Raw genomic sequence first — 16436 nt, forward strand, 5'->3', positions numbered from 1 at the left:
CTCCTAATTATGATGAAAGCTATATATAAGCTTGTATAAAATTGTACAGAATAATCAAAACATGGTTTCCGAGAGTAAATATCTTGCTTGGACTTTGTTAACAGCTAGCAGAAACCCCAAACTTCATTAGAAACACATGAAAACATCCTTGGTTATTAGAAAATTTTTCCAAAAATATCTTTAGACAACAGCTCTTACAGAAACTTCAGGTAAGCTTACACGGCATTATTGATTGCTTAGGTGTATCTTCTTGGCTGAAATTATGGGACAAATGTATATGAACTATACAAGTTCCCCACATTGGTGGCAATGTCACTGCTTGTCCCTTGGAACCTGTGAGCAGAAATGACAGTCATGTTCCCACAGTCTCTAGAGCTGTTATTCAACCAAGAATTTCAACACAAACTGTTAATAACAGTATGAAGTCAGAAAAAGAACAGCTTCCACAGGATTCCAACAATGTACTGTGACCTATTAATAGACTATGAAACCAAGTTAGGGTCTCATAGACAATGTGTCCTCCATGAATTAGAAGAGAATAGAATAAAATACAAATGGTCTTTTAAACTAGTAACCCCAAAATACCAAAATAATAAAATCTTTAACGTTTCTATTTAAATTCTTAAATAAATTTGAAACGTAATTATTTCTTTCATGTCAATATACTAAATTCAGGTTGTTCTCCTCCTAGTTTCTGGAAGTCATTTTTAAGCTACTTGTACCCTGAGTGTTTGTTAGCATGAATTTTGAACATAAAGGGCCATGGTAAAGCCTGAATCCAGAGGCAACAACTAAGATCAGGTGGAGACTCAGCCTCATGGAGATACTAGGCTGAGGAAGCAAATGGGGCCTAAGTAGGGGAGAAAGCTGAAGTGGCTGCTGCTGTTCTCCATCATCAATCCTCTCCTCCAGAATTATGCTTCTTTGTACACTCTTTCCACAGGTGTTCCAAGTCCTGCTGGTGTCTGAGTGCTCCAGTGGAATCTGAATGCTCTTGGTCTATGGCCAATGCTGCCCAATACTTTGATGTGGGGAAAAGCCCAAGGACTTGACATAAGGAACTGTTTATGAATGCCTGGAGTTTCTAGCACCCAGAGAAAGGAATCACACTACAATTAAAGATATCATAGGAAAAAAAGAAGTGTTTAACTGACCCATGATGATAATGGATCCATGAATCTGAATTTAGGGGAGGACACAGATTACATGTGTTGTCATTTTTTGAAGTATATTTTATTGATTATGTTATTATAGTTGTCACAATTTCCCTCCCCCACCACCTCCATCCCAGTAACCCTCTTCTCTCCAGCAACACTTCCTTAGTTCAAGTGCATAGGTAAACAACCAGAACAGGAACAGAATCATAGGTATAAAGATCATTTAGAGGGTTATCCAGCTGGTAGTGGGAAAGGAGAGAATGGGGGGAAAGGCACAGGGATTAAAAAAATTATTGGTAGGTACAAAATAGTGAGGAATATGTTAAGAATAGTATAGGGAATGGAGAAGCCAAAGAACTTATAGATTGTTATTTCCAACACCTTCCACTGGTGTGTGAAATGGGTCACTGCAGAGCCAGAGGCCACCACACACAATTCAGAGTACTGACAGCAAACTCAAGGAGGCTTGACGAAAAACTGAGCCTAAGGCCCAATGCACCTCCCTCCAGTAGTTGAAGTGGAGAAACTAACATCTATAATTTGTATTCATTTAAAACCATGTTCACTGTAACTTAAGACTATACTTTATATAATACACATCATTAGAACTAATCATAGGTTTATCTCCTATTAAAACATGAGACTAGAGCCCTGACCAGTGTCAAACAATTGGTTGGGCAACACCCTGCAAACTGAAAGGTTGCCACTTCAATTCCTGGTCAGGGCACATGCCTCGTTTGCAGGTTCAGTCCCCAGTTGGGGCTTATACTGCAGGTAACTGATCAATGTTTCTATCCATCTCTTTCTCCCTCCCTTCCCCTCACTCTAAAAATAAATAAATAAAATATTAAAACAAAACATGAGAATAGAGTATAACTTAACAACAAATATGAAGGAGTTAAATTCCAGTCAAGAAGGAGGCATAGGTAGATACACTTACACAATCAAATGGACAACAACAAATTTAAAAACAAAAAATAAGAAGAAGAACTGCCAGCAAATTGAACCGTATGAAAGCCCGACAACCAGGAAGTTAAAGAAGAAGTATTCATCCAAATTGTTAGGAAGGGTGAAGACAGGTAGCCAGGAGGGAGAGGACACATGGCAAGGTGGTGGCTTGTGGACCACGTGGCCCCATATATGTGTGCAGATAAACTGGGAGGAACAACAGGGGAGCAAGGCAGACCCCACAACCCAGGGTCCCAGTGTGGGGAAATAAAGCCTCAAAATCAGTATCTATAAAAATCTGGAGGGCTTCCAGTGACAGGAGAAACTCCCAGCCTCACAGAAGAGTTTGTTGGAGAGACCCACAGCATCCTAGAACATACCCACCTAGAAATCAGTGAGGGAAGGGCACAATTTGCTTGTTGGTAGTGGGGGAAGTGACTAAAGGCCTCTAATAGCCTAGCAAGCAGTGTTGTACCCTCTCTGACCCCTCCTACACATACAGCACCACAACACATTGCTCCACTCTGGCAAATATCCAAGGCTCTGACCCCTTAAAATGGAACAAGCATGCAAAGACAAAACAATATGGCCCAAATGAAAGAATAGATAAAAGCTCCAAAAAATAACTAACTAATGAAGAGATAGTCAACCTATCAGATGCACAGTTCAAACATTTATAATCAGCCCTGTCTGGCGTAGCTCAGTGGATTGAGTGTGAGCTGTGAACCAAGGTTTCGCTGGTTCGATTCCCAGTCAGGGCACATGCCTGGGTTGCAGGCCAAGTCCCCACTTGGGGGCTCACAAGAGGCAACCATACATTGATATTTCTCTCCTTCCCTTCTTCTCTCTCTAAATAAAAATAAAATTTAAATTGTCAAAAAAATTGTAATCAGTGTACTCACAGAAATGGTTGACTATGCTCACAAAATACAGGGGAAAAAGAGGCTATGCAAAGTGAAATAAAGGAAAATATATAGGGAACCAACAGTGAAAGTAAAGAAAATGGGACTCAAATTGATGGTTTGGAGCAGGAGGAAGAAATAAACATTCAACCATAACAGAATGAAGAAACAAGAATTTTTAAAAATGAGGAGGGGCTTAGTAAACTACAGGACAACTTTACATGTTCCAACATCCAAATCATGGGAGTGCCAGAAGGAGAAGAGGAAGAGCAAGAAATTAAAAAATTACTTGAAAGCATAATAAAGGTGAACTTCCCAAATCTGGCAAAGGAAATAGAATTCCAGGAAGTCCAGGAAGCTCAGAGAATCCCAAAGAAAGGTGGACCCAAGGAAGCACACACCAAGGCACTCATGATTACACTAGCCAAGAGTAAAAATGAGGAAAGAATTTTAAAAGCAGCAAGAGAAAAGGAGACAATTTACCTACAAAAAAAGTTCCCATTAGACTATCAGTTGATTTGTCAAGAAAACCTTGTGAGCAAGAGGGGCTGGAAAGAAGTATTTGAAGTCGTAAAAGGCAAGGACCTACATCTAAGATTACTCTATCTAGCAAAGCTATCACTTAGAATAGAAGGGCAGATAAAGTGCTTCCCACATAAGGTCAAGTTAAAGGAGTTCATCATCACCAAGCCCTTACTATATGAAATGTTAAAGGGACTTATCTAAGAAAAAGAAGATGAGAAAAAAATATGAACAGTAAAGTGACCACAAACTCACAATTATCAACAACTGAACCTAAAAAAACAAAAGTAAATACTAAGCAAACAATTAGAACAGGAACAGAATCACAGAAATGGAGATCACATGGAAGGTTATCAGTGGGGAGGGGGAATAGGTTGACTGGGGAACAAGGTACAGGGAATAAGAAGCATAAATGGTAGGTGCCAAATAGGAGGAGGTTAAGACTAGTGTAGGAATTGGAGAAGACAAAGAACTTATATGTACAATCCATGGACACGAACTAAAGGGTGGGAAATGTGGATAGGAGTGGGTGGTGCAAAGCAGAGGTGAATAAAGGGAAGAAAAAAATGGGACAACTGTAATAGCATAATCAACAAGATATATTTTTTAACTTTTTTAAAATTACAGAGTCAACAATTTCATTCTAAGAAACCAAAAAAGAAAGTCCTGTGCTCTGTACTGCATAACAAACAGTTTTACAAACTATTTTATAAAATTAAAAAACACTTTTGGGTGAAATTGCCCCTTCTGGCTATGATGGCTGACATTAACTATTACCAAAAGAATAAGACCTTCAATCATGAGCAGTACTGTGGTAGGTGCTCCAGACAGGGGAAATGGGATTAGAAGATGCATTAATTTGGCCACACAATCTATCTGTTGCTTCCAAAATACTACATCTTCTGCCAGGGTTTGTACAACAGCTCTTTCTCCATCCCCTAAACACACTAAAATTTTGTTTATGAAAGAAGCCATAGAAGTGGATAGGTCCACATTTACTCATATGCAAAGTAAGGAATAAACTGTTCAGAGATATCAGGAAATAAATTGGAGGGGCCAGAAATATGACTCACCCCACTCCTACTCTGCTTCAAATCTCCTCTACCATCCCACTGTAACGGTCAAAGACACTGTTTTATACTTTTTTTTCTATTAACTGAATGTTCTTAATGGTTTAAACCAAACAGTTTGAGTAACCTGTAACTTCAAAAGTACATGATTGCAATTGTTCTGAGAGCAAGTGCTGATGGGTGAAGAAAAACAGACACAAGTCTGTGTCAGCACTTCCAGAAGGCAAATGAGTCACCACAGAGAAAAAGCATGTAATCTGTGTTCCAGGATTTTCCATTAATTGGACCCTAATCTCAGACACAGTTGATGGGGAGCATGGCCAGTGACCAATACCTGTTCACACTGGGAAGACTGTGTATTCAGTGACTGTCCAAAACCTTGGGCTCTGTGCTTTTTGCTGATGGTTGCTACTGATGTTGCTCCCACTGTTTCTTCATCAGCAAGTGTCCTTCCTGCTCAGGTTGGGTCTGTGACTATGTGGCATCATAAATGTGGTTGTCAGATCCTTGTGGTATTGGTAGAGTTGCAGTGACGCCAAGAGGGTGAAATAGTTAAGAGAGTTAATTTTTAATTTTTTAAAGATTTTATTTATTTATCTTTAGAGGGGAAGGGAAGGAGAGAAATATCAATGTATGGTTGCCTCTCATGCATCCCATGCTGGGAACTGGCCTGCAACCCAGACATGTGCCATGACTGGGAGTCGAACCACGATCCTTTGGATCACAGGCCCGCACTCAATCCACTGAGCTACACCAGCTAGGGCAAGAGAGTTATTTTAAAACAGGATTAAAGGAAAGGGTTGTGATGTATCCATGTAGCCCAGTGAACCCATAAAGAAGTCTCTCACCACAGTAGGCAAAATGTATACCCCTCTTATTTCAAAAATGCACTTTTAGCATTTTCTTATTACCTTCATTTATTACCTTGCCTTCAACGTTTTTCAATGCATTTTTGTTTGATGAAAATATTGTGAAAGAAGGAGGTGATGTGATTTGTACCAGTCCTCTAATCCCAAAGTCTGGCTGGGATCGTGAATGCCCAGCATGGGTGAGGGCTCACCCCACCCAGCATTTGTGGTCACTTTTTATGAGGACAGTACTGAGCAACCACAGATTTAAATGAGAAACCTGACACAATAGAGCATGCTCATCATTATAAGAATAGCTGGAGTAAAGTAAATAAAAGAAAAATTCAACATTTCAAAGGCCAAAAAATGTCCTACAGTTGCTGGGATTAAAGCAGACTTTGCTAAGGATAAGATAACCAAAAAAAAAAAAACCTTCTCAAAGACAGTGTGCCTTTCCTCCAGGCTTTGAGATGCATGTCATGGTCCCACACAAGGCCATAGCCTTCCTGTTCACCAGCAGCATCCTCCTTCACCGCCAGCCACAGATGGTCAAATCTCATTTCCTCAGTCACCCTTCTAAGTGTAAGAGGCAAGTCACAAATATGCTATTTTTTTCACAGCCTAGGTCTCAGGTTAACATTCCTGCCACAATCCTTTCTTCTGAAGTACCTTCACAGCCTAGAACCTTTCATGTACTCAGACACAAAGTTCTTTAACAACAGAGCCAGTTCCAGATGGTCCTATCCTGTTTTATGAGATACTGAATTGCTTTTCAGACAAAATAAACCAAAGTAAAAGTCAGGTGGTAGAAGTATACTTACTGGAGAGAACTTTAACCTCCAGATGCACCTGAAACCAAAGTCACACCCACCACACATGGACCCAAAGAACCAAACATGAACGGAACTTCAACATAAGAACCTTTTCAGAAGCCAAGGGTCTGTTGTCCAGAAAGACCCAGGACTGATGTCCCTTTAAAACCAGGTCTTCTGCACACATGTTTTCCAAAACCCTAATAAACCCTTGACCTGGCCCAGCAAGCAAGATAGCTTTGTGGTCCATTAGGTCTCCCATCTCCTTAGTTGGAACCTTCTCAATCATAAACACTTCCTTACTCCAAACTCTGAAATTTTGAGTGTTGTCTTTTCGAAGCATCAGGCACGTGAACTTAGGTTTTGGTAACAGTTCTCAATTGCAGTGGAAAGCACCTAAGGAATTTATTGTGAGAACTGGCCTCTGGATTGGTAGCACTGTCCTTGTCTAAACAATCTATGTGAGTATGATTTCTTCAACAGACCTTGATCAGCACAATTTCTTTTTGTCCACTAGGGCAAGAGAAGCAACAATGTCGACATGTGAAGAGTGGGATCCTAAGTAGGCAAAGGAGCAAATTGTTTACCTTGCTGAACAATTTCCAGAGCTACAGAGGTATATGCCTAAATTACCAAATCATGAAGGTGCAAAGAATGAGCATTTCAGGTAACAGGCACCCAAAAGTAAACACTTAAGCAAAATTCACTTTCAGGAACTATTTCCATCCTGAGTAGTCTCAGAAGAATGTAATTAAAAGCCTGATTTTCAAAGTCTTCTACTTATAGGGAAGAAAAGGAATAAACAGCTATGAACTCTGCAACAGAAGAGGCTTTGTCTATGATGAGGCTGAAGAGACTGAACTGGGGAATGCCCATGATATGAGGACATGGGACTTAGTCACCAGATTGCCTAGATCGACCTGCATTTTCAGTCATCTCTTGCAGGGCCAGGCACACAAGCAGTATTCAGCACATGTTAGTTGGCCATGGGAATAGCCCAAAGTAATCAAAATATATTCCCCCAAATATCACAAAGACTCATGTGCATAATCTTAATGTTTTCCATCACATGGTGACATAACAGTCTAGCATCTGCATATCACTGGACTGTGAGCCATCATGAATCTGGATAGCCTGTTACACCTTTGCATGTCAAGGCCCAGCACTATGCCCAAAAAGAACTTTGAATTGACACCATAGATTCAGCTTTCCCATCAAAAAAGGCATTAGTCCAGTGCCTTACACAGTGTCCACTCCATGTTGCAAATGAAGGAACTGAAGCATGGAGAAAGACAGAGATCAGGTTTGTCCCTGAGGGAGAGATCTGGTGCAAGTTTCCAGCTCCCAGCCAGGCTGATCAAAAACTACCAAAATGATGTGATAAAAACCAATCTGGGAAAACTTTTTTAAAGTCAAAACAGTTGCTTAGAACAATAGATTGTCCGTGGAGAGATATCCTAGTTATGGTGGGCCTGATAAACAACAGTAATAATTATTACTGAGAAACACATGAGTAGTCCACACACTTATTAGTCAAAGATGTAGACTCATGAACACACTCTGGAAAATCAGGAGCACATTTCCCTAAAGAAAAATTCAATATTTTCCTCTGACCCTGCTCTTACTATTTCTACATGGTTCCTGAGACAATGACTCTGTCCTAGCACATCTCTGGGGATGTGGCTTTCGAATATCTTTATTGAAAGCACCACCTGGATGAAGTGATTACCTAACAATTTGCCAAAAGGGAGGACTGCAGAGCATTTGGCATTTTTGAATTGCAACTGTTTTCTGTCATCGTAAAGAAAAAACTAATCATTTTTTCCAGCAAGCCACCCGCTCTGTCTCCTGTGCAGACTATTATGAAATTGAGACCACACACTTGGCTTTCTCTGTTTTCACAGTTTTTAAAGCCATCATCAAAAGGCAAAAGGAGCAGGAAACAAGAATTTCTTTCCAGCATAGCATCTGAAGTGGAATTCCATTGGTAGAATGCTATTCTCTTCTGGCAACTTTCCATTAATTCCATGTTCTTATTAAGTGTTTATCAGCTTGCTTAAATAAAAGGGAGACCCAAAAATGCTGAACCTTGTCCAACTGGTAAAGTGCCATGCAGCCCTTACAGTCATGCTATTAAATATTCTGAAAATGAATTTTAAAGACAAAAATTTAGTTCATTATATAAAAGTTCAATTTATGATTGAACATTTATCTCTACAGTAATAAGGAATTTTCAAACAAAGATGATTGTCCAGGTCTTTGAAAATGTGCACCATGAATCAATCCAGCTACATATTACTGATACAAGACAGTTGGTTTAAACAGACTTGGCTCAATGTGAGTTTTTTTTATGTGAAACTATGTTGATAGAATTTTGAAATGCACACCATCTGAGTCATAGGCACTGGCTCAGAAGTAGGAATTTCACACAAACATTTTCAGAGGAAGATCAATGATGTAAAGTTTGTTTTCAAAAGAGAATAAAATAAATGTTTTAGTTCCAAAACCAACCTGACCCAAGGGTCAGAAAAGAACATGTCATTGGTCCAAAGTTTTGGAAAGTAATTTTTGTTCCTCAATAATCATGAGAACCCTCCTAGATCATGTCCACTATGCTCCACCCTCAGAGAGATCAGCTTTCTACCTTCCCATCTCCCCCCAACATGGATTCCAACAGCTGATGATCCATTCCTACGGGTTTCAAAATGTGACCCTGCCTGCCTTGTCACCCTTTAGCAATGCTTCTCATCACCTCCCTGGCTTAACCTTTTCCTGTCCTCCTTTCTGATAGCATCCAATTAGACCTCCCTCACAAACACACTTTTAGATTAATACATATGAGATAGTGTTAGGGTTTTTGTTTTTTCAGGTTATATTTTAATGGTTCACAAAATTAGTGCCTGTTACAAATAACAGCATCTTAACCCTTGAAGGTACTTTACCATGACAGTAGGTATGTTTGCTTCTTTTGTTCCCACCACATAGATTTTCTACTCTATCTCTGATTTTATGGGCCTAATACATTCTTCCATACTTAAGTCAAGCATCATCCCTACTATAACACCTTTTCTGCTTCTCCTGTTGCCTGCAATTTTTCACTTATCACTGTTTCTAGTCCACTTGGTAGTTGTTGCTATAAATTATGATTTACTATATACTCACTTTTTATTACTCTTGAATTATTTCACACATGTAACTTGGTCTCCCTCACAGATATCTCAGGCAATATGAGGATAGGATTATTCTTATATGATATTCCCTATAAGACCTGGTAACAAAGTATCACTTAATAAGTAGTAATGAAAAACACACTTCAAATTTTGGTGGAGATTGCAACTGAAGTGGAAATATATTGATATAGCTAATCTCCAAAGTATTACCTCAACAAGTGTTGAGTTTCATTTTATTTTTATTTAAATTATTTTATTGTTGTTCAATTACACCTGTCTGTATTTTCACCCCACCTGCAACAAAACCACCTCTCTCCCTTGCTTCCATGCTCCCCCTTGGTTTTGTCCATGTGTCCTTTATAATAGTTCCTGAAAACTCTTCCCCCCACTGTCCCCTCCCCACTCCCCTCTGGCTATTGTTAGATTGTTCTTAATAGTGAAATAAGCCAGGCAGTGAGGGACAAATACCATATGTCCCTCACCTTTAACTGGAACATAATCAACAAAAGAAAAAAAAGCAAACAATATATAATCAGAATTCTTTTATTTTAAGACTCTATAGCTCTCATTTTGAATCTTTCATGTTGTATTGAGGTAGGGGAGTAAGAAAGCAAAGAGACTGTAAAGAGTTTGAGATCAATGTGCCCTGTGGCATAAAACAGCAGCACCAAATATTGCTGTGTGTTGAAATAGCCTGGGTAGTTTATTAAAAATAAAATTGAAAGCCTTAAGACTCACCCCCAAAACTACTTAAAAGATAATTCCTAAACAGGATCAGGAACTTATCTCTATTTTAACAAGCTCCCTAGTGGTTCTGGATGGGGAGCTTGGTTCAGGTCAGTAAGTTGGCATTTGGAAATCCCTCATATAAACACTGACTTTAAATCCTGGTTTTGGAACTAACAAGCCATATGATTTAAGAGACATTGTTTAAAGCATAAGTGATCTTCATTCACTTATCAGTGAAACTGAAAAATTAAATCCAATTGCCGTGAGAACATGACCCTGCTCTTACTTCTGTTCCCTAATTTGGTTTTGTCCTCTGACCTGGGAATATATAGTTATTTCTTTACTATAGGGAGTGTCAGTTGTCTCAGTGCCAATCCTCCTAGAAAAAGAAGATGCTGAGATCAGAAGTGTAATCTTCAAGGAGAGCTTTATTCTGGAAGACAATACCAAACTTTCTCTTGGGCCCCAGGGTCTAGATATGGTCTGACATGATACTAGATAAAGGGTCAGAGGGATGAACTGATCTCTACCACAGGAGACAGGCTTGGAGCTCCACCAGAAGACTTCCTGCAGAGGACCCCATAAGAGGTGGTATTGTCTGAGGGTTTGAGAACCACATCCGGTAACAAGTTATACACCACTCATTGTATCAATTACTCTTTCTGTTATTCTGAAAATTTTGCAAAGTCTTTTTTTATTCTTTCATTATTATTCAAGAACAGTTGTCTGCATTTATCCCCCTCCATTCCCCACCTACACCAGCCATCACCATGTCTCTCCCCTGACTCCACCCCATCCTTGGTTTTGTCCATGAGTCCTTTATAGTTGTTTCTGAAAACCCTTCCCTCCTTTCCCCCCATTAACCCCTCCCAACTCCCCTCTGGATACTGTCAGATTGTTCTTGATATCAACATCTCTGGTTACATTTTGCTTTCTTGTTTGTTTTGTTAAATAGATTCCACTTAATGGTGAGATCATATGGTATTTGTCTTTCACTGCCTGGCTTATTTCACTTCATATAATGCTCTCCAGTTCCACCCATGCTGTCAAAAAAGGTAGGAGCTCCTTCTTTCTTTCTGCTGCATAGTATTCCATTGGGTAAATGTACCATAGTTTTTTGATCCATTCATGTATTGATGAGCTCTTAGGTTGCTTCCAGCACTTGGCTATTGTAAATTGTGCTCCTATCAACATTGGGGCACATAAGTTCTTTTGGATGGGTGTTTCAGGGCTCTTAGAGTATAATCCCAGCAGCAGAATTGCCAACTTTCAGTTGCTCCTGCTGCTACTCACAAGCAAATTGGGCCCTTCTGGTGCTGGTTCCCAGGTGGGTGGGCTTGTGTATGTTCTAGGACCCTGTGGGTCTCTCCAACAAACTCTCCTGTGAGGCTTAAAGCCTCTCCTGGCACCTCAACCCCTGAAAGTTTTTTCGATCAGTGCTTTTAGGCTTTATTTCCCATCACTGGGGCCCTGGGTTGCATGGTCTGACTCACTGCCCATTTTTTGCCTGGTTTATCTGCATGTGAATGTGTGTCTGCAGTCAGCTAACTGCCTTGTGCGCCTCACTGGGTTTGCTTGATTCATCCCTACACCCAGGTCTGCTAACCACCACCTCTTCCTATCGGGACCTCACTTCACTGGCCACCAACTCTGCCCCTCTTACCAGTCTGGATGAATGGTTCCTTGTTGTCAGATTTCAGTACAGTTCAATTTTCTGTCTGTTCTGATTGTGTTTTTGTTTCTAAATCTTTGTTGTACTTAAATTTGGTTGTGCAAGAAGCCACAGTTTCTCCACCTATGCCTCCATTTTGGCCGAAAGTCTATTCTACATCTTTTGTTTGGAGTATTTAATCTATTTGCATTAAAGGTTAGTTTTGATAGGTACTTAGTCATTGCCATTTTTCATACATTTGTTCCCCTCTCTCTCACTGTTTTTTTCCCTCTTCTTAAAGCAGACCCTTTAGCATCTCTTGCAGAGCTTGTTTGGACGAGGTGTATTCTTTGAGGTTTTTTCTATGTGGAATACTCTTTATTTGGCCTCCCATTTTAATTGAGAGCCTTACTGGTTAGAAGCGTCTTGGTTGCAGGCCTTTGTTTTTCATTACCTGGAATATTCCTTGCCAATCTTTTCTGGCTTAGAGCATTTCCACTCAGAATTCTTACCAGGGTTCTCTTGTATATTACTTCCAGTTTCTCCCTTGCTGCCTGTAAGATTCTCTCTTTGTCTTGGATTTTGCCATTTTGATTATGATGCGTCTTGAAGTGGGCTCCTTTGGATTCCAATTTATTAGGACCCTCTCTGCTTCCTGGATTTGTGTGACTTTTTCTCTCATGAAACTAAGGAAGTTTTTCATCATTACTTTTTCAAATAGGTTTTCTATCCCTTGCTCTTCTTCTCCTTCTTGTTTCCCTATTATATGGAAATTATTACTCTTCATGTTGTCCTGCAGTGCCCTTAACACCTGTTCATTCTTTCTGAGTCTCTTCCTTTTCTTGCTCTTTCTGGGTGCTTTTTGCTACCTTGTCCTCCAGCTTGCTGATTCAGTCCNATTTATTAGGACCCTCTCTGCTTCCTGGATTTGTGTGACTTTTTCTCTCATGAAATTAAAGAAGTTTTTCATCATTACTTTTTCAAATAGGTTTTCTATCCCTTGCTCTTCTTCTCCTTCTTGTTTCCCTATTATATGGAAATTATTACTCTTCATGTTGTCCTGCAGTGCCCTTAACACCTGTTCATTCTTTCTGAGTCTCTTCCTTTTCTTGCTCTTTCTGGGTGCTTTTTGCTACCTTGTCCTCCAGCTTGCTGATTCAGTCCTCAACTGCATCTAGCCTACTTTTGATACCCTCTACTGTGTTGCTCAATTCAGAGATTGTATTCTTCATTTCCTCTTGGCCCTTGCTGATAGTTTTTATTTCCTTTTTCAAGTAATATAGTTTCCAGTGAGTTCCTTATAGTTTCCCTGTAGTTTCTGGTAGTTTTCAGTAAGCTCATTTAAATTCCTTATAACCACTGCTTTGAACTCAATATCTGATAGTTGAATTTCCTCTATTTCATTTAGCATTCTTTCTGAGGCTTTCTCCTTTCCTTTCTCTCTCTCTCTTTTTTTTTTTTTTTTGGTCTTCCCATTGTTTGTGATACTTTTCTTGTTAGCTGCTGTTTTGATTCTCTCGATGTATGGTGTGAACTTCTATGGTAGGAGACCTGTGAGATTCAGTAGTGCAATCTCCTTGATCTCCTGAGCTTGCTGGTCTTGGACTATTGTTTATGTTTTATGGTCTTGGACTGTATTTGCCTTTTTATTGTTGTGGCATCTTTCTTTGGTGGATCCTTCCCTCCAGCTGGCTAGCTGATGGTCACTCAACCCATCACATCTTGTATTCTGTTGTGCAGGTGTGGGCAGGTTTGTTGAAGTTAATTCCTCTGTGCGCCCTACTTTTTGAGTCTTCTCTCTCACTACTGTTCAGTTGTTTGTTCTGGGTAATTTCTCCACCAAAAATATGAAACCTTTCATGCATTTGCTGTCATCCTTGTGCAGGGTCCGTGCTGATCTTCTCTGTTGCATTCTAATTTTAGTATGTGTGCTGCTGAAGTAAGCACAAATTTTGCAAAATTTTGTCAAATATTATACTCTGGTCTGACTTGCACAGTAGGAATAGAGTAGGAAAATATATATGTGTGTGTGTGGCCTGAAAATGTAAAGAAGATTTAATGTTATCAACCTCCTGGAAGGAAAGTAGAAAGGTTTATAATTACAATTTTTAGACTACATTTTTTCTTATACCACTAAGGTAAGTTTTCAACATTTATTTGTTGAAAATGTCTCATGATTAAGCTTAATGATATATGATCTTACTGGTATTGGTTAAATATCTGCTGAGCAGCTGGAGGTGGAAAGTAACAAAGACATTCAAAATAGATGGCTTAAACAAGATGGAAAATCCACAAGTAAGTAGTCCACAGATAACAACACCAAGGCTATCAGTAAAAAAAAAAAAAAGAAAAGAAAAAAGAATCTGGGTCTTTAGCATCAGCATTTCTACTTTAGTTCATCTGTCATCTCTTCACTGAATCATTGCAGTAGACAATATAGGAACCCAGACTATTTCTATGTTATTCCTCTGAATATTCTCAATATATGATGCTCCTTTAATCTGTTCAAAGATGGTTGCTTCACCTCCCACCATTCTAGCCCATGGGAAGAGACAAATAAGAGAGAGGAGGTGTACCCCTCTTGTTTGGAATCTGCCCACATCACTTTTGCTCGCATCCTGTCAGTGAGATTCTAGAGCCAGTGGCCAGACCAAGATGTAAGAGAGACTAGGAATTGTAGTTTTAGCTGAGAAGCCATGTGTCCAGCTAGAATTTCTAATATTATAGTCACAAAGAAAGTCAGATATTGGAAATCTAGAGTCATTTTTTCCATACCACCTCATGGAAATTGATCCAGTAAAATATTATATACTGTCCTCTAATGAGCCTCTGTGATCCATTGTGGAGCAGTGCATAGAAGGGTGTTTAGTACACAGGAATAGAGCTCCTGGTAAGTTAAAGAATAAGACATAGAGGTTCTACCTAAATCAATAATTTCTTCTCCCAAATATATGTACTTTGATCAACTAAGGACATGCTTACTTTCCAACATTTTTGTTTCTCAGCAAAAACAACTACATACAAGCTATCAGGCCTGTAAGTAAACCGATTAAAATGTTTATTCCCTACCCTTGAGGACTTTGCTTTAGTGAAAGGGACAGTTGTGGGAAAAAGGCAGAAAGAGTGAAACCAAAGCATGAATGGCATTATGGGACAATACAGTGGTAAAAATGACTCAGCTGGAGTGACTTGAGAGGGAGGTAAGAGAAGTTTTCACCAAGAGGAGAGACTGTTTTTCTATTAAGGAGTGACAAGGGCAGGGCTAGTTCAGGCAGGCAAAGACAGGGACAGTGACATTTGGTGTGACTAAGTTATAGATGTATGAGGGAATGACAAGTGAGCAGTGTGAAGTACTCAAAAAGTGGGCATGGGTCAAAGGCCTCCTATGCCCATTCAGGAGCTGAACTGTTTTCTTCTGGGCAGTAGACGATCAGTTTGGAGTACCAGTGAAGCTCATTGTGTTTCAGGATGATCACTACTATGACCATAAGAAATTGGTGGGATAGTGAAAAGATATGTGTAGAGGCTCTTGCAGCTATTGCAATAGTCCACTGAGAGAGAACAGACAAAGGTGTGAGCCAAGGGAGATGCTGATGCTAAAGAAGGATCATGTGGAGATACCTCAGATGTGGATCCCTCTGTCCCTTCTTCCTCCATAATGTTTCTTGATCATCTAGGATGTGATAACCTGATGCTCAGGACTGAGAATAGAAATACGAAAATATATTCTCTAGGTCCTCAAAGAGGTTACAGTCTAATAGTGACCTGAAGATGATCAATAACTGTGATTATTAGCTATATGCATCTTTGGAAAAAAACAAGAAAGTGAATTAATTTTTACTTTAGACATTTTATTCAGAAGGTAAAAATCTTTATAATCTAAAATCAATTGGCCTACAACTAATTTAAAAAGATTTTATTGGTAAAAATACTAGAAACTAGTGTGGTGCTTAAGAAATTCAATACATACATAGGTATTAAACATCTATTCAGCAATTATTTGTTTAAAGTTTTACACAAGTCACTTCATATTCTATTAATAATAAAACTAGGAGTCAAGTTATCTGTACTGTTAAAATATGTGTGCATACATATGCGTTCTTCTAAATTAGCTATATTAGTGAGATAAATAATAAAACATGTCCTTAAACATTAAAATAATAGGAAATATTTATTAATAGTCTTGGTGAACATCCAAGATTGCTTCTCCATAATCTTCAGTTTAACCCATCTTTCTAACAGAGATTGTGTGAAGTCTGTCTGACTAGCCAGAGAGAAGACACCAGGGAGGTTTCTGAGAACCTCTCCACTTCTCATTCAGAGGAGGGATCCAGGTTGAATCTTCTTACTGGGTTTCCTCTGTGGGGTGAGCTCACCCAGGGATGAACTATCCAAGCAAATCAAAGTGAGGAAAATCAATACACGAATTTGGTTATATTTGAGATCTCTGTCAGGAAAGAGTCCATGTCTAGATCCAAGACACATTCATGACATAGTACATTGTTGCTGCTCAGAAGTTTTTTAAAGTGCTTTTAAATTATCCTCATCTTACTTGCAAAGGAAGATGGCACATCTCTGTAATAAGCAGGTCACTTAGCAAAACGACATGGGACAGAAAGTGAGAAGA

General features: G+C 39.3%; 1 non-coding gene across 1 annotated transcript; it reads right to left on the reverse strand.

Annotated features, from left to right (window-relative positions):
* Nucleotides 1-13650: 13650 nt before the first annotated feature.
* On the reverse strand, nt 13651-13756 carry LOC118980632 (U6 spliceosomal RNA). The gene has a single exon (XR_005065157.1). It is a non-coding gene; the product is annotated as a U6 spliceosomal RNA (small nuclear RNA).
* Nucleotides 13757-16436: the final 2680 nt, after the last annotated feature.

The sequence above is a fragment of the Sturnira hondurensis genome, unplaced genomic scaffold (genome assembly GCF_014824575.4).
Source record: "Sturnira hondurensis isolate 20B ecotype Veracruz unplaced genomic scaffold, ASM1482457v3 Scaffold0022910, whole genome shotgun sequence".
Lineage (NCBI taxonomy): Eukaryota > Metazoa > Chordata > Mammalia > Chiroptera > Phyllostomidae > Sturnira > Sturnira hondurensis.